This window comes from Monodon monoceros, unplaced genomic scaffold (genome assembly GCF_005190385.1).
Source record: "Monodon monoceros isolate NGI ecotype Baffin Bay Population unplaced genomic scaffold, NGI_Narwhal_1 Super_Scaffold_13, whole genome shotgun sequence".
Classification (NCBI taxonomy): Eukaryota; Metazoa; Chordata; class Mammalia; order Artiodactyla; family Monodontidae; genus Monodon; species Monodon monoceros.
The window spans coordinates 18,028,309-18,046,472 of record NW_021703769.1 but is presented as its reverse complement, the minus strand read 5'-3'; the positions used below and the strand labels follow the sequence as shown (position 1 = coordinate 18,046,472).

General features: G+C 44.1%; 1 long non-coding RNA gene across 1 annotated transcript in view; it reads right to left on the bottom strand.

The window, feature by feature from the left end:
- The window catches only part of LOC114894988, a 58,305-nt gene extending 43,716 nt beyond the window's left edge, over window positions 1-14,589 (bottom strand). Inside the window, exons 1-2 of the long non-coding RNA XR_003793368.1 lie at window positions 14,481-14,589; window positions 5,323-5,437 (exon numbers count right to left, since the gene is read on the bottom strand). This is a non-coding gene — a long non-coding RNA (uncharacterized LOC114894988). The remainder of the gene's footprint in view (window positions 1-5,322; window positions 5,438-14,480) is intronic.
- Window positions 14,590-18,164: the final 3,575 nt, after the last annotated feature.

The window sequence follows — 18,164 nt, the reverse complement described above, 5'->3', positions numbered from 1 at the left end:
GGGAGTCACCTTATCGATTTTCACTGGGAACTGCTGTTGCAATGCTGTAGCTGCCTTTGGATATTCTTGCAATGACTTTAGAACTTATCCTTCAGCTATTTCAAGTTTGTCCTTTTCATGCATAACTCAGATCTCAGAGGAGGAATCTTATCCCTTTCCCCTCTTGGTAGACTGGTGCATGTGTGTGTGTGTGTGTGTGTGTGTGTGTGTGTGTGTGTGTGTGTGTGCAGTGCACGTGTGGTGGATTATATTTTCTCTGGCTCAGAATCCCTGCTTCCACTGAATGAGCTCAGTTTCAGGACCGTCTTGCCTTCTCATCCTGCCCTTCTGGTGCGCACTGCAGCATCGCATCCCAAGCAGCCTTACCCCAAACATCACGCCCACACAGTGTCTGTATGAGTAGCAGTCCTTACTGAAGGTCTGGTGCAACAGAGACATTTTATACTGCCCTGTGGCTCATCCCCTTCTCCGCCTCAAACTCCCAGCTTTTGCCTCTTCTTACCCCTCCAGGTTTCCTTCAGAAGCCCAATTCTCTCCCTTTGATTTGAAACAATTTAAGTCTCCACCCTTTCCTCATCCCAGGGTCTACCTTTCACATCTGCAGCATGCTTACAGTGCTTTATAAACAAAGGGCTGCCCACTCTGTCCCACTTTGCAGTGGCCAAGAACCAGCAAGGACTCTGAAAGATGAGGCTGTCTTAGATTGAGTTTCCAGAAGCAGAGACTTGAAGAAGAGGATTCATGTAAAAATTATTTATTTAAGAAGTGTTCCCAGAGGGCTTCCCTGGTGGTGCAGTGGTTAAGAATCTGCCTTCCAGTGCACGGGACACGGGTTCAATCCCTGGTCCGGGAAGATCCCACACGCCGCGGAGCAATTAAGCCCATGCGCCACAACTACTGAAGTCTGCATGCCCTAGAGCCTGTGCTCCGCAACATGAGAAGCCACCGCAGGGAGAAGCCTGCGCACCGCAACGAAGAGTAGCCCCTGCGCACAGCAACAAAGACCCAATGCAGCCAAAAATAAATATAAATAAAATAAAATAAAATTTAAAAAAAAGAAGTGTTCCCAGAAAAAAAACTGGTTGGGCGGTGAGTGGGGAAGTGAGACCTGGGAAGAAAGGAGGCTAAGGAAACATAGAGAGCAAGCAGAGTCCCAAGGCGGGGCAGGCCTGGAGCAATCTCTCATGGGAACTCTGGAGACATTTTAAAATTAACCCCACAGAGACTTCCCTGGTGGTCCAGTGGTTAAGACTGCGCTCCCAATGCAGGGGGCCTGGGTTCAATCCCTAGGTCAGGGAACTAGATCCCGCATATACGCCGCAAATAAAGATCCTGCAAGTGGCAACTAAGATCCCGGGGCAGCCAAATAAATAAATAAATAAATAAGTAAGTAAATAACAAAGGAGCAAGAAAGCTGGAGGGCTATACCCCCATGTTTTCAGTCATTTGTTAAGGGCTAATCCTGAAACCGGGCAAGACCCTGTGGGGCTTCTGGGCACAAAAGCCTTTCTGTGTCCCCTTCTCTGAGTTCCAAAGGGCAGGTTCAAACAGTTGCTAATCAGGGAAAGGAGGGGATGTGGAGATTAGGGAGGAGCAGTCAAGAAACAATACTGCAGCCTTGGGGTAGGGTTCTGCTTCCTCCTCAAGGGATATACATAATATCTTTGAGCTCTTCTGCAGAACTAAACCCCCCACCAAACGGAAGATGTTCCAGAGAGAAGGTCACAGTTCAATAACCTCGAGAACCACAGATCACGAGACCACCTCATGCCAGAAGATCTCCAGACTGAAGGAATGCAGGTCCTGCATGCACCCGGATCCTTATCAGCAACCCCTCCCCTTGACTAAAACTCCTCACAACCCTCCCCCCACCCCAACCCCCGGGTTGGGACACACAGCTTTGAGGGCATTAGCCCACTGTGAGCCCCTCTGCCTGGCAAAGCAATAAAGCTATTCTTTTCTAGTTCACCCAAATCTCTGTCTCTGAGATTTAATTTGGTGTTGGGGTACACAGGCCAGATTCGGCGTCAGCCCTGGCGGGGGGGTGGGTGGGACACACATTCCTAGGTTCTCTACCAAGAGATCAGGTGCAGGCTTCTGGGAGCAACATCACAAGGAGACCTAGTGTGCATAAAAACAGTCCAGGAGTCCTGGGGGCTCTGGGCACAGCACCAATAGTATCTGCTTCAGGGCCTTTCCCCTCCCCTCCCTTCCCCATCTCTGCGAGGGAAAGGTTGCCGTGTAGAGGATGATTTCCTCACTGATGGGAGTCATGCCACCCCTTAGCAGAAGCAGCTGTCACTGAGGATATGGTGTTGGCATGTGTGGTATAATGAGAAATATACTTGGTTTCCATCCCTGGTACCGGGAGCCGAGCTCCTAAAATCCCTGTACTTTCCTAAGGGATAGGAGTATCTTTTGTTATTCACAACAAGCCCTCTCTATGACATCTGAGTTTATGCTAATGAGATGACCTGGGGGAGGGGGCCCTGCATAGCCTCAGGAAGGGGCTGGTCACTAGAAAGACTGAGTGATTCACAAGATTGGAACTTTCAGTCCCACCCCCTGATCTAAGGGAAGGGGTTGGGGGCTGCAGATCAAGTTCCATAAAAACTCTTGCACAAGGAGATTTGATGAGCTTCTGGGTTGGTGAACACACCCACTTGCTGGGAGGGCAGAGCACCCTAGACCCACAAACAGAAGCTCCTGAGCTCAGGACGCTTCTTGACTTCACCTCCGTGGACCTCTTCCGTGGGCTGCTCGTCTGTATCCTTTGTGATATCCTTTTTAATAAACTGGTAAATGTAAGTAAATGTTTCCCTGAGCTTTGTGAGCAGTTCTAACCAATCTATAGCCGGTCGGTCAGAAGCAGAGGTGACAACCTGGACTTACACCTGAAACCGAAAGGGACCCTGTGGGGCTCCTGGGCACAAAAGCAGAATTTGACAAAAGACAATACCCATTCATGATAAAAACTCATAGCCAACTAAGAATAAAAGGGACCTTCCTTTTCCTGATAAAGAATATCTACAAGTGAAAAACACTACAGCATACATTATGCTTACTGGTAAGTTATTGAACACATTCTCTGTGGAATCAGGAAAGGGACAAGGATACGCTGTATCAACACTTCCAATTTATCACTGCATTGGAGGCTTGCCAGTAAAAATAAAATAAAATAAAGATACGAAGATTGAAGAAGAAGAAGAAAAAAAAAGCCTTTCTGTGTCCCCCGAGTTTTGTTTGTATGAAATAGGCTTCATTCAGCCTCCATTACCTTCCCTGAGCTCTAAAGGACAGGTTCAAACAGTCCCTAATCAGGGAAGGGAAGGGATGTGGAGACAAGGGAGGAGCAGTCAAAAAACATAGTGCAGCCTTGGGGCAGGGTCCTGGTTCCCCCTCAAGGGATACACATAACAATATTTTTGAGCTGTTTTGCAGAGACTAAAAGCCCCACCAGGTGAAAGAAGTTAACAGTATGCTGCCCACAAGCACGTAGACTCCAGACCAGCTGGAGCCAGAAGGTTGATGATGCTGACTCCCAATTACCTCACCACCAACCAATGAGAAGAACGTCCGTGAGCTGATCACGCCCTCCTCTTTGAACCATTAGGATAAAACTCCTCACTACCCTCTCCAGGTCAGAGCACACAGTTTTGAGGATATTAGCCCACTGTGGCCCCCTTTGCCTGACAAAGCAATAAAGCTATTCTTTTCTACTTCACTCAAAACCGTCTCCGAGATTGAACTCAGTACTGGTGTACAGAGGCCGAATTTTGGCATCACATCTGAATTTGGGGCAGTCTCGCAGGACTGAGCCCTTAACCTGTGGCCTCTGGTGCTAACTCTAGGTAGACAGTCAGAATTGAGTTCAACTGTCGGACACCCAGTCGGTATCTGCTAAGAGCTGGAAGACTTGCTTGGTGGTATTGAAAATACCCCAGAGCATACTTCTTCCTTCTCCCACTTTCCAGCCTCTCTCAGGCATGGGTTAGCATCTCAGGAGGGCTGCAGGGTGCTCACGGTCGGAAAGGAAGGGTGAGCACTCACACCAAGTCCTGGGATCAGCCCCTCAGAACCTGCACGTGGAACTACTCAGCTCCCCTCCTAGAGGGGAAAATAAAGTCCCCACCCCAGGTCATGGAGCCCTGGCTCCTTTCAGAACCTGCCCCACCTGACTTTGGTTTGCTAGATGCCAAGGGCAAGTTAGCATTATGTTTGAGATACAGCTCTCCTGTCTGTGGCTATCTACCCCATGCTGGAAGCAAGGTAGCCGGTGTTGTTGTTGCCCATGTCCTGGCTTTTGGGGATGGCCCTCTGGCAGAGGATGAGAAATCTGCTGTTTTCCCCACTTCATGAAGTTACCCTCAGGGACTGGAGTCATAGCCACATGGACCCCTTGAGTCTGAGGGGCTGCTGGTGACCTCTGCGACCCTGGGCTGTCCCTCAAGAGTGTGCAACGGTGCCTCCCCTGGGATTAACTCTCCTAACAGGGGGAATGGGGTGGGTGAGATACAGCTGGATCTTGGCCATCAATGCTTTTCCGGTAGACTTGCGCTTGCTCCAGCCGAGCCTGACCCTCTTTCCTCATTTCAACAGCGCCCTCCTCTGCTGCTCTCCGCACAAGTGTCACCGTTCTGAACACACGCGCAGAGAACTCCTCTCTGCTCACCACAGAACTGGATACCGTGTCAGGCATCTGGCCAGCCATGGCAAGGCTCTGGGAACCGGAGGCTGCTGCAGACTTCCTGCAGTTTCCTCTGCTCCTCCTCTCGGGTATTTTCCACATTCCAACGCCTGTGCATTGTGGAGGCAGTGACACTGAAAACACGTGCATTTCTTTCCACCTTGTCCCCAAAGCCTCAGAATGAGAGTAGAGAAATTAACAGGGAAAAGGCATGTATCCACAAGGACCAAGAAGGTTGGAGAGGATGCAGGAACAGAAGACAGATGACAAGAAAAGCTGAAAAGTCAGTGGTAACTGATTTAGGAGAGCAGAGAAGGCTGAAATCTAACCCTGAGAAGGGAGGTCGTGCACAGTAAGAGGCATCAGGTGGACTCCTTGCCACAGGACTCCCAACTGGAACAGCACTGAAGATGGGGATGAGGGGTAGGACTGAAAATAGGAAGTGAGTCTTGGCTGTGCAGCTGTTTGAGGCACAGGGAGACCCCCCAGACCTCCACTCCCGCCCCACACAACCAGACGACTGCCCTCCCCTGCGGTGGAAGACGATGGGCAAGTCAAACTAAGAGGTTCTGGACTCGGAGACACGAGGCACAGTTGAGAACAGGGCTAAAAACGGGCATTCAGTGAAAGCCTACCTGGAGGTGGGTGGCAAACGCCTCACTCACTTTCCCTGCCCAGCAGCCAGAATGATGGTAGATCAGCTTACATCCTCTGGGAGGAAGAATGGAAGATTCCTCTCTTGGAAATCGACTAGGCCAAGAGAAAAGACCTATTAGCATCTGGTGTTTCCCTGGTGAAATAGCCTAGTGCCCAACTGATCAGCCTACTGTAAAGCCCACGTGCAGACAAGCCCCACCCATGCACCCAGGACTCAGAATCGGCATTGTGGTGCCTTTACTCATGTCAGAGACAACAGCTAAGCATCCCTTGACATGAGAGGGGAGTTTCTAACATGAAAGATAGAGACCTAAATACATTAATCACCCAACCAACCACCCTAGGAGGAAACAGGGAATGCAGAAAGCAAAAGAAAATTGCAAGAAAATTCTAAACCTTGTTTGTTTTGGGACCCAAGGCAGGCTGCCTCAAAATATGTCTCCATGGCATATTGATTATTTTCAATTAAGGTTACTTGAGAAACAGCTGGTAAAAAAATGATTTATATAGAAAACCCCACTCTAACTCCCTGAAAAGTGGGAAATAATTCTCCCATATGAAAGTACCCTTCCAAACCAGGAGGAAAGCAACCTTATCACCAGAATTAGGGAACTCAAGGCTAAGAAAGCTATAAACAAACTTCATTACTTATTCTTTAGTCTGTGACCTTAAGCACAAGCCCCACTGATTTATGAAATCCTCACAAATAATTATGTATTTCTTTGTCTAAAGGTGATATATAAACAGCCTGCTTTGGTCACTTAGAGGGTCCTATTTCTATGAGACCTCTGTGATCACAAATTTATTTTTTTTCTCCTGTTAATCTGTCTTGTGTCAATTTAACTATTAGAGCAGCCAAAAGAACTCAAGAGGGGAAAGGGGGAAATTTCCCCTTCCATGATATTTGTATCTACGAAAACTACAAACAGGAGTAACAGAAGAAAAGGAACTTAGAATAAGAGCTTTAAAAAATTCAAAACATCTTAGCAGAAATTTTAAAAAGCCAATAGATGATTTAGAGCATAATTTGAGAAATTCTGAGAGTAGAAAAAAACTACAAAGAAAGAGCAAACAGGACAGAAGAGCTAATAAAATTCAAGGCTTAGCCCAGAAGATTCAACAATTGACTGATGTAAGTTTCAGAGAAAAGAGAAAATGAGGGAAGGAAATGACCGGACTAGTAGACATGATAGGGAAAAAAAAAGGAAATAACTTAATTCTCCTTTGGAGAATAGTTAAATAAATTGTACTATCTCCATACAATGGAATGCTACACTGCAATGAAGTGATACTAAACTATAGGTACGTGCATAGATGACTCTTAGGAACAATGTGGAAGGAGATGCAAGCCACAGAAGAGTGCTGTTTCTGTGTGTGATGCCATTTCTACGATGTTCAGAAGCAAGCAACAGTCAGCAAGGTACAGTTTAGCGACACGTACGTGAATAGTAAAACAATAAAGAAAAGCAAGTGAATTAGGAGAAAAGTCATGAGAGTGGTTATGTGGCTGGTGGAGTGTTAGGGCATGAGGGGTGGCCCTGGAAGGCAGGGCATGGGATCAGAAAAGAGCACATGGGGGACTTCCCTGGTGATCCAGTGGTTAAGAATCGCCTTCCAATGCAGGGGATGCGGGTTCGAGCCCTGGTTAGGGAACTAAGATCTCACATGATGCAGGTCAACTAAGCCCGTGCGCCACAACTCCTGAGCACGCGGGCCACAACCAGAGAGTCCACACGCCACAACTACAGAGCCCACACGCTCTGGAGCCCACTTGCCACAACTAGAGAGAAGTCTGTGCACCACAACGAGGAGCCCGCGCGCCACAGCAGAAGATCCCACTTGCCGCAACGAAGATCCTGCATGCCACAACTAAGACCCAACGCAGCCATAAATATTAAAAAAAAAAAAAAAAGAGCACATAGAGAAGTTCCAGGTATTGATAATATCCTACTTCCTAAGTTGGGTGGTGGGTTCATGGGTGTTTATTTTACTGTGATGCTTCATAACTAATATTATTCGTATTCTTATATATTGGGTTGGCTAAAAAGTTCATTCGGGTTTTCTGTAAGATGTTAACAGGAAACCTGAACGAACTTTTTTTTTTTTTTTTTTGCAGTACGTGGGCCTCTCACTGTTTTGGTCTCTCCCATTGCAGAGCACAGGCTCTGGACGCACAGGCTCAGCGGCCATGGCTCACGGGCCCAGCCGCTCTGCAGCCTGTGGGATCTTCCCAGACTGGGGCACGAACCCATGTCCCCTGCACCGGCAGGCAGACTCTCAACCACTGCGCCACCAGGGAAGCCCCTGAACGAACTTTTGGTCAACCCAGTATATGTCAAATGTTTCCCTTTCTCTCTCTTTCTCTGTCTCTCTCTCCCTCACACAAACACTATAAGAAAATTTCTCTGAATTGGGGATATGAGTTTCTAGATTAATAGAGCCTCAGAGTCCAATGCAATGAGGGGGAAAAAACCCTACACCAAAGTACATCTTTATGAAATTTCAGAACATCAGAGATATCATACAAGCAATAAGAGAGGAAAGACAACTCATATTAAAAAACTGAGACTCAAAACAGTTGGTCCTCTGTAAGACTGAAATTAGAAGACAACAAACCTAGATTCTGAAGGAACAAGATTCCTATCTAGAATTCTAGGCTCATGAAAGTAGCAAATGAGAGAACAGAATTAAGATAAACTCAAACAAGTAAGGCCTTAAAATTTTTATTTTCTGTGTATCCCTTCTCAAAATGAGAGAATTGTGCTCCACCAAAAATGAGCCCGTAAATCAAGAAAGAGGAAATCATGGAAACCAGGACACGGGGATTCCAAGACAGAAAAGAGGCAAAAGGAATAAAAAGGATGCTAGTTGAGGGAAATTTCCCCAAAACAGCAGGAAGCAGGCACAGCACAATCCAGTTTGGAGCAAGGGAACAAGAAAACTCCAGGAGAGATTTCTCCGTGAAAAACATACAACTGACCATTGCCTAATATTTAAATGAATGGAGAGGAGATTTACAGTTTTGTGCAACAGCTTCAGGAAGAATTACTGATCGGCACATAGAAAACTAAGCCAAAACCAACCAACCAAGATTCCACTTATATACTCCAAGGAAAACCAAAAGTTGTATAGGAAAGGGTATGTAAATGTAATATACAATGTGGCTCATGAGTATATAATATTTACATAATCCTGAATATTGATGGAACCAAAAATTACAAAACAACTACATAGGAAGAATGAAGGCATTGAAAGTATGTTTGTGGGTAAGAGTGCGTGGAATTTAAGAGAATCAAATCTGTATCTTCTGTAGTTGTAAGTAAATGCTTAAGTTCTAAAATGAAAAGAATCAACCAAAATAGTAGGATAGGGAACACTCCCCAACTCAATTTGTGAGGCTATCAAACCCTGAACCAAAACACGAGTAGGACAGCCGAAGATAGGAATTTATAGCCCAGTTGACTCATAAACATAGATGTGAAATTTTGAATTAATATTTAGCAAGGTGAATACAAAAGAAGCAAGCTGTTCTTACCTCATTAATGCAAAGTTTGTCCAACTTAAATAAAAGTATTACTATAAATCATCACAAAAATAGCTTAAAGGAGAAAATCTACATGATTATCTTGATAGGCACAGGAAAGGCATTTGATTAAATTCAGCACTCATTTATGCTAAAAATAATCTTAGCCAACTAGGAGAAGAAAGAAATTTCTTTAACTTGATGAAAATTTTCTACCAATAATTTATACATATAAAATACTTAAATGGTGAAGTATTAGACACATTCCCTTTAAAATCAGGAAGGTGACTTATCAAATCAACACATTGTACATCTTAAACTTATACAATATTATATGTCAAATACATTTTAATTAAAAAATCAGGATATAGTCTTAAAAAAAATCAGGAAGATAACAAGGGTGTCCTATAAAATCTTTCTATTCAACATTGCATTTGGACAGTCTGGCCAGTACAGTAAGACAAGAAAAAGAAATGATATAAAGATCATAAAGGGAGAAAAAAACCCTATCTTGTTCTGAGGGAACAAGATTCCAGCCTAGAATTCTAGAGCCAAACTCAAAAATTAGAGAGGAGAATTAAGACAAGTTCAGACAAGACAAGTATCAAAAAGTGTATCTTCCATGCATCCTGTGTTAGTTTCTTATTGCTGCTATAACAAATTATCACAAATTTAGTGGTTTAAAACGACACAAATTTATTCTCTTACACTTCTGGAGGTCTGAAATTAGTCTTATGGGACTGAGGTGTCAGCTGGGCTTGTTCCTTCTAGAGGCTCTTGGGAAGGATCTGTTTTCTTGTATTTTCTGGCTTCTAAAGATGGCTTGTGTTCCTTGGCTTGTGGCCTCTTCTGCCATCACCAAAGCACATCACCCCAACCCTTGCTTCCATCATCACATCATCTCTCCCTGCCTCTGTCATCACATAGCCTTCACTGTCTATGACAAATTCTGTCTGCCTCTTAAAAGGAACTTTGTGATAATCCAGAAAAATCTCCCCATCTCAAGACCCTTAATTTCATCACATCTACAGAGTCCATTTTGTCACGTAAGATAACATAGTCACAGGTTTAGGAGACTGTGATGCAGGCATCTAGGATGTGGGTACTCAGTCTACTGCACATCATTCTCATGAAATCATTCACAGGTTACATGATTGTCTACATAGAAAAAGCCAAGATAATTTACAAACAGATTATTAGAAAAACTATGAGAGTTTAGCAAGGTGATTCAATTGTTTTCCTATAATTCAGACACAAAGATTTGGAAAATATAATTTAAAAAAAGATGTTATTTACAGCATTAAAAAATTGTAAAGTACTTTTCGATAAATCTAACAAAAGATGTTTAAAACCTTTATTAAGAATTATTTTTAAAAAGACAGAAAAATCTTAAAGATGACCTAAATAAAGAGAAAAACATATTGTGAACCTGGACAGAAACAGTATCATAAAGATTCCCCAAGGGAATATATAGATTTTATTGCAATTACAATAAAAATCCTGACATGTTTCTTCGGCAACTCAACAAGCCAATTCTAAAATGTAAATGGCAATGTACAAAAACAGGTAAGACACACATGAGAAAGAAGCAGAGGATGATGGACTCACTCTAGCACACAACAAGACTTATTTTATAATAAATATTTTATAATAAGTAATTACCATAAAGTATGGTAATTAAGACATTGTGACAATGGATCAGCAGTAGATATCTACACCACTGGAACAGAATACAGAGCCCAGAAACACAGCCATAGAGGGACATCTGACATCTTTAACAAAGTGGCTTTGCAGATCAGTGGAGAAGGGACAGAGTTTTCCAAAAATGAAGATGAGTAATTGGTTATTCATATAGGAAAGAATAAAACTGAAACACTTTCTTGGACCAAATACAAAAATCCAAGTGGAATTTAAGAACCCAGGAAGAAGAGGAAACTTTTAGAAGAAAATAGGAGAGCATGTATTATGATCTTTGTTTAGAGCAAAGATTTAATAAATTACAAAAAGCACAACCCATAAAGAAAAAAGCTGATAGTCAACATCATTAAAATAAAAAAATGCCTGAGTATCAAACGACATCACTAAAAATACGAAAGGACAAACTGCAGACTGTGAAAAAATATTTGCAACATACATCATTGACCAAAGATTCAAATCCAGAATATATAAATAACTTATAAATCAAAAATTAAGAACACTCAATAAAAAAATGAATAAAAGGGCATCCCTGGTGGCGCAGTGGTTGAGAGTCCACCTGCCGATGCAGGGGACACGGGTTCGTGCCCCGGTCCGGGAGAATCCCACATGCCGTGGAGCGGCTGGGCACGTGAGCCATGGCCGCTGGCCGCTGAGCCTGCGCGTCTGGAGCCTGTGCTCCGCAACGGGCGAGGCCACAACAATGAGAGGCCCGCGTACCGCAAAAAAAAAAGAGAAAAGAATAAAAGATAAAGAGGTAAATCATAGAAAAAGAAGCCAGAATGGCTAATAAATGTATGAAAAGATGCTCAACCTCATTATTAACTATGGAAATGCAAACTAAACCATATGAAGTACTATTTCATATCCAGCAGGTTGGGATACTTAAAAAGTCTGACAATTTTAAATGTTTGTGATCAAACGAAGACTTGGGAGCTCTTCCACACTGCTGAAGTAAACGTAAATTGGTACAAGCACTTTGGAGACCAAGTAGGCAATATCTAAAAGTGAAAATGCATACGTCGTTCAACCCAGCAATTTCACTCATGGGTATATGAATCACATAGGATAACATGAGTTTATACCCTAGGTTCTTGCACTTGTGCCTGAGGAGGCATTTACAAAAATATTCATTCCAACATTGTTTGTAATAATAAAAAATGGGAAACAATTCAAATGTCTGTCAACAGGACAATGGGTAAATAAATTGTGGTATATTCATATACTGACAATAAAAGTCAGTCTTATAAAAATATGGAAGTTTGAGCCAAAGAATGATATGCTTTTGAAAGATCTCCATTTTTAGATGCTTTATCTTAGTGCTATATAAAATATAGTCCTTGGACAAGGGGGGTTGATTATCTGGTCTTCCATGAATTAAATATAGAATTGAGACTGTTTCAAAACTTTTATAGCAATTTTTTTCTTTCTTTCTCTCTTTTTTTTTTTTTGGCTGCACCACATGGCTTGTGGGACGTGGGATCTTAGATCCCCGACCAGGGATTGAACCCAGGCCCTTGGCCGTGACAGCGTGGAGTCCTAACCACTGGACCGCCAGGGAATTCCCTTATAGCAACTTTAGAGTGATTTTATGTATGTTGACTCTAATCATTAAAAAATGGGGTCACTATTTTGTATTTTATAATTCATTATAATTTCATTTTTTCTAGAAATAAACTCTTACTTACAAAAGTATTGGTGTGCAAAGAATTGAAAACAACCAACCAAACTGGTCCTGAACAATCTGAGATGAATCGCTCTACCTTAAGCAAAATTGATATCTATGTGATTTCTTTTTCTACAACGTGTAGGTTTTCTTGTTTATTGAAGATCTTGTGCTCTACTCCTAAAATATTAATGTCCAGCCTGGGATTCCAGAATTGTTTTCTTTGGTTTCGGATATTTGCTTTGCATATAAAGATGTGGTTATTCTCTGCAGGCATTCCCCCCACAGACATATGTAAATGTAGCTCTAATTTCCTGTTGGTAAACAGCAAGTATTTATTTACTTATTTTTAAAAAATTTTATTTATTTATTATTTTGGCTGCACCGGGTCTCAGTTGCGGCATGCAGGATCTTTAGTTGCGGCACGTGGACTTCTTAGTTGCGGCATGTGGACTCTTAGTTGAGGCATGCAACTAAGGGATCTAGTTCCCCCACCACGGATCGAACCCAGGTCCCCTGCACTGGGAGCGTGGAGCCTTACCCACTGGACCACCAGGGAAGTCCTTAACAGAAGTATTTAAATTTAGAATCGGGTGGCAAGGTTGATATACAGATGTGTCATAAATTGGATTGTTTTCAAAGCAATAACCTTTCCAGTTAACTGTTAACAGACAAGTTTGCTGCTTTTCTTTATCAAATACAATGTGGTATGTGAAAACACTAGATAGGGTTTAAGGTACTTCATGGATTTTTTACACAACAAATGGACCCTATGCTATAGAGGAACAGAAAGATATAAATTAATAACACATAATCATTGTAAGAGAACAAAATCAAACTAAATCTCCTCTCCAGTGCTTGACAACACACTTCCTGAGAAGTTTCAGGCCATGTGTGGTCTCCCCCTGGGGCTCCAAAGCCTGCTTAATGGCCTTTGTGACAGCAGGAGCCCAGCCTACTTGGGATTCTGCTCCTAAGATACAACACAGTAGGGGCCTCTGATATGTCCAGACATATCTGTTTTGGATCTCCTTTTCCCCTCATGAAAAACCTCCTTTTTCAAAATTATATTTTTGAAGCCAGGTTACTTACTGATTTCCAGGATCCTCTTACACCTGCCACTTCTCAAAGGAATTTTTGGGTATAATCTTTTAATCTTTCTGGAAGGCTGGCCATCAGAAACACGCAATCCCTTTCCATCATAATGCTTTTTAAAGGACTTTATCTTGCTCTCTGAGTTTATTTAAAACTTTTAACGATACCAATTTAGCATCTTTGCATGCTTTCTTGCTATTTCTCATTTCATTCTTCATGTTACTTAACATTTGTCTGAGTCTCTACAGGATCTTCTATTGATACTTTCTCACCAACGTGCCATTCTAGAATATTCTCATCACTAATATTTTGCTTTGCTCTACATTTCATTCTCAGGCTCTAATAGGACAAACATGAGGTGGGATGCGACAAAAATAGCCCTTGCAAAGCCTTGTACTCCCACCAGAGGTCTCCGCAGCAAACTCTCCGCCTCTATTTTTTTGGCCTCCCAGTGCTGTCCCAATCCCACGGAGCTTAGAGTTTAGCTGACAGCTGAGATCTTGATCCCAGTGGCACCAATCTGTTAAGTTGGTGTTGTATCTTTCCCCCTCCAGAAGCACCTAGCGAACCCAAAGCAGGCGATTGTATTAATCGACGGTCTGGGGTTGTTACAGAAGCACATGAGGCAGGACAGGATTCTGAGCATTTAGCCTGGGTAGGGAAAGAAATGAAACTAGAGGCGGCCGATAACGAGAAATAGACGGGTCCCAGGACTTAAATTTCGGAGGCGACAAGGTCATGGGTGAAGACACAGTGGCCGAATGAGAACACACAGTAGAAAAGGTCCCCAAAGATGAGGCGAACCCAACAGGTGATGAATGGTTTTATCCAATAAAGCTTTGAAGCAACTCCAGTGCCTCCGTTTGGCTGCTGCACAGGCCAAGGCAGGAGATGAGCACTGCAAGGTCCTCCAGCGCCAAGTTCCAATATATGCACATATGCGGTCAGCGCTGTGATTGGCCAGCGGGGACGGCTCAGGGGCTGAGGAGGCCAGACCAGGCGGCGGCAGTAGCTTTGCCCACAGCTCTGGACGCCCCCTCCCGCAGCCAAGCCAAGGCCCCAAAGCAGCTGACCGCGCGAGCCCCGAGCCCGGCTCTTAATTGGCTGGCAAACCTCGCTGCCTCCCTCCGTTTCCCAGAAGTATTTTTGGAAACTACCTTTCCTAGAGTGTCTTGCTGCGCTTATTTCTTCCCGGCTGATTAGATGGGGGCTGTTCCGGGTGCGTGGGGACCTTGGCGAGCGCCAGGAAGGCGACACCTCTGTGATTAAAACATCCCGCACTGTGGAGGCGGGGGAAGCGAGCCGCTGCCCGGCCCCTCTCTTTGCGCAGAGGCCTCTGGGAAGTGTAGTAACTTGAAGGTCTCCGGGTCCTGCCGGGGCTGGCGTCTCTCCTGGGCCCTGGGGGTCGCGGGTGAGGAGGGAACTAGTGGGTACACTGTAGTCCTGAGAATTCTCCAAGCTTAGATTTCTATTAAGCAAATTTTTGTGAGATCTTCTGAGAAATGAGGGGCTCTACTTCAAAAGAAACAGATGGTAACGGCCCTAAATTAGCCCCCGCTCTTGCTGCTCACCGGACACTTTACAAGGGTGCAAAGAATCATGGCGCTGCGCATGTAGGGGGATCTATTTTATGTTGGGACTTGCATCTGGCAGCGACCTTCGCCCTCAGGGAGCTCCGCTGTTCTTCCCGCTTTTCTCAGCGGTAGCTGGTTCTTGTTTGGGCCACCAGGACTCTCCCCTAGGCTTACTGTTTCTGCCCTTGAGGATATTCATTCTGCCCAGCTGCAGGGGTATTTGCAATTTACGGAGGGGAAATCTGAGGGTGTGGTGGATAAAGGTTGTTGACCTGCCCAGACTATACAGCTAGTAGTGTAGTCAGAACTCAGTACAATTGGAACTACAATAAATCTACTACATACGAACCTTCAAGTTACAAACTTTCAGAGATGTGAACCTGCATTCGCATGTCCAATCACATAAGTTAGTCACGTCACGTGTCTGGCGTACGTTGTCACATGCATGCATCCTCTACAAGTGGTTATGCTTTTGTGTACTTCACTGTACAGTACTGTATAGAGTACAGTAGTACAATATCTTTATTTCAAGCCCAGGATGTCCGGAAGCAAGCGTAAAAGCAGCGGTGATGTAGCTGGTACTGTACTGTTCAAGATACTGTACTGTAAGATTAAAAATGTTTTCTTTATTTTTCTTTGTTTTTTATGTATTATTTGTGTGAAAAATATTATAAACCTATTACAGTACAGTACTATATAGCCGATTGTGTTAGATGGGTACCTAGGCTAACTTTGTTGGACTTACAAACAAATTGGACTTACGAACGCCCTCTCAGAATGGAACTCGTTCGTATGTATGGGACTTACTGTAATTCTAATTCTTGTCTCAAACCTGAGAGGATAGGAACCTAGGTCTTTCTGACCTAAAAATTGAGACCCCTAATACTCCCTCTACTCCCCAGCACCTATTTTGGCATCTTTTATGGGCATAGAAGTCTGAAAAGTTTAAAGAGCTGACCTCCAAGTGCCCTCTGTCTCAGATGGGTCATTTGTACCTCTGAGGATATCAGATCTGGAACAGCCATGGAGCTCTGCCCCTTCCAGAAACCAGTGACTCATATCACTCTCTTGCTTATGTCAGTATCTGAAGGGCCTGGAAGAACTGGTAAGATGCAGAAAATCCAGGAAAGGATTTCTGGATTGGCCAGTGCTGTCCAGTAGAACTCTCTGAGATGATGAAACTTCTGTATCTACACTGTCTGAATGTCTCAAGTTCTGCTTAGATACTAGCTCCCGTCCTCCCAGTGGTCCCCTGACTCTAGGCTGTTTCCAAGACAGCTCAGCCTCAGACTACGGACCCCTGGGCTAAGTCTTCAGGGGCCCTCCAGATCCAAGCTATCCCTTAGCTGCAGCTCAAGCCGTGCCCAGGAACACACATCGGGGTACAGACAAATGGAATGTGTATGGCTCCTGGATATGGTCAGTGCCTTGCTGATTTTGCCACCTCAGCATCCTGCCTGGAGCCTGGCGCAGAGAAGATGCTAGGTTAACACTGTGGCTGAATGGACTTATCTTCTCTTCCCCAGGCTGGAGCTCTCTCAGCTACCGCGACTGGCTTCTAGAATCCCTCCCCATCATTGTGGACTAGTGGCATGAGCCATCTAGTGAAGGTTGGTGAAGCCAGTGTTTCACAACCACCTTCATCCTGACCCTCTGTGGGTGTGCCACGGGGCAGCTGCAAAACAAGTGAGTAATAATTCCTTGGAAACCTGCTGCATCCAGCAATTTTTGGTGACAGTCCAATTTTTTATTTTAAAATCCTGTGTGCAAAATGAAAGCCCAAATGAACACCTGTTACATATGATTAAAAGCAGTGTGGTACTGGGAAAAGAGGACTGGTCTCAGGGTCATCCTGGACCTGTGAGTAACAGGCTGTATGACCTTGGACAAGGTGTTCCGTGCCTCTGGGTCCCAGTTTTCTCCTGAGTAAAACGAAATTAGACTCTAAGCTTCTTCCTATGGTTAACATGAATGCTTAAAAAATGGCTGGTCACATCTGCAGTCAACCCACATTAAGTACCTTTCAAGTGATCTTCTGCCTGCATCAGGTCTATTTTCATTGTTCAGTTTTTCTAACACCTTTCACTTAACACTTCCACTGCCGTTGCCTTCCTCATTTGCTGGATCTTCGCTATTTTTTGGCTTCTTTAGATTCCAATAAGTCATGTCAGATTCTAGCCATTGAATCACCTGCTCCTTTGCCCTGCCTGTAGTCTCTTTAATCCCCAGCACAGTCTCAATTCCCTGACAAGGCACAGAGAGCGGTTCTGGTCTCCCTCCTCTTCCACACTCTCACACCACCACTTCCCAGAAAAAACAAATCTGAAAAATCAGGGAGGTTTCTATTCTGGCAGTTATCACTGTCACCACTAGATGGCACACGTGTGCAAGTCATCAGCGTTTGGACACAAACTTTATCAGTGTATTTATACTCCAATCCACAAAAGCTTTGAGAGGAATTATAAAAGTACAAAACATACAAAAGGATAAAATGAAAAGTTGAAGGGATTGGAAGGAACTCCTTGGTGGTCCAGTGGTTAGGACTCAGCGCTTTCACTGCCAGGGCCATGTTCAATCCCTGGTCAGGGAACTAAGATCCTGCAAGCCACGTGGCATGGCAAAAAAAAAAAAAAAAAAAAAAAAAAAAAGGGATTGGAGGGGATATAGAACAAGTAGAAGAGATAATTCCAGGGTGACATTAGCTCAAGGAGATGGACACCAGCAGAGGCTTACACGGTTGGCTCCAAGCTTCCCAATAGCCAAAGTAAAGAGGGAGACGTGAGTGGTAACAAAATTCCACATTTTACATGAGAAAAACAAAGTAGTTATTCAGGAGAAGCACAACTTTTCCTGACCCTGAGACCAGAGAGGTATTTTTTCTGTGGGTCCTCAGAGGGAGGACACTAACAGTGAAACAGACACCGATGACTTAATTGGAGCTGCTTCTATGATGTCTTTCTATGCAGGCCTATGGTGTGGTGCTAAAGTAGGATTGAGGAAAGGCAGTTCTCTGGGGTTCAAATACTGGGTTTCCAGGACAGAGTGAATTTACTGCTGTGTGCCTTTGTGTTTTCACACAGTGGAATTTGCACGCACACCCTCTCCCCCACTGGAGTTTGGGTGGAGTTTGGGGAGAGGAAGCTCTCCTTGAAGGCTGTGGTAATTAGTCTCCAAGAGGGCCTCCAGTGACCCCTGCTCCTTGTTTCCAGACACTGTGGAGTCCCTGCCAACATTGTACCAGAGGGGTGGTCTATGTGCCCAACAGAG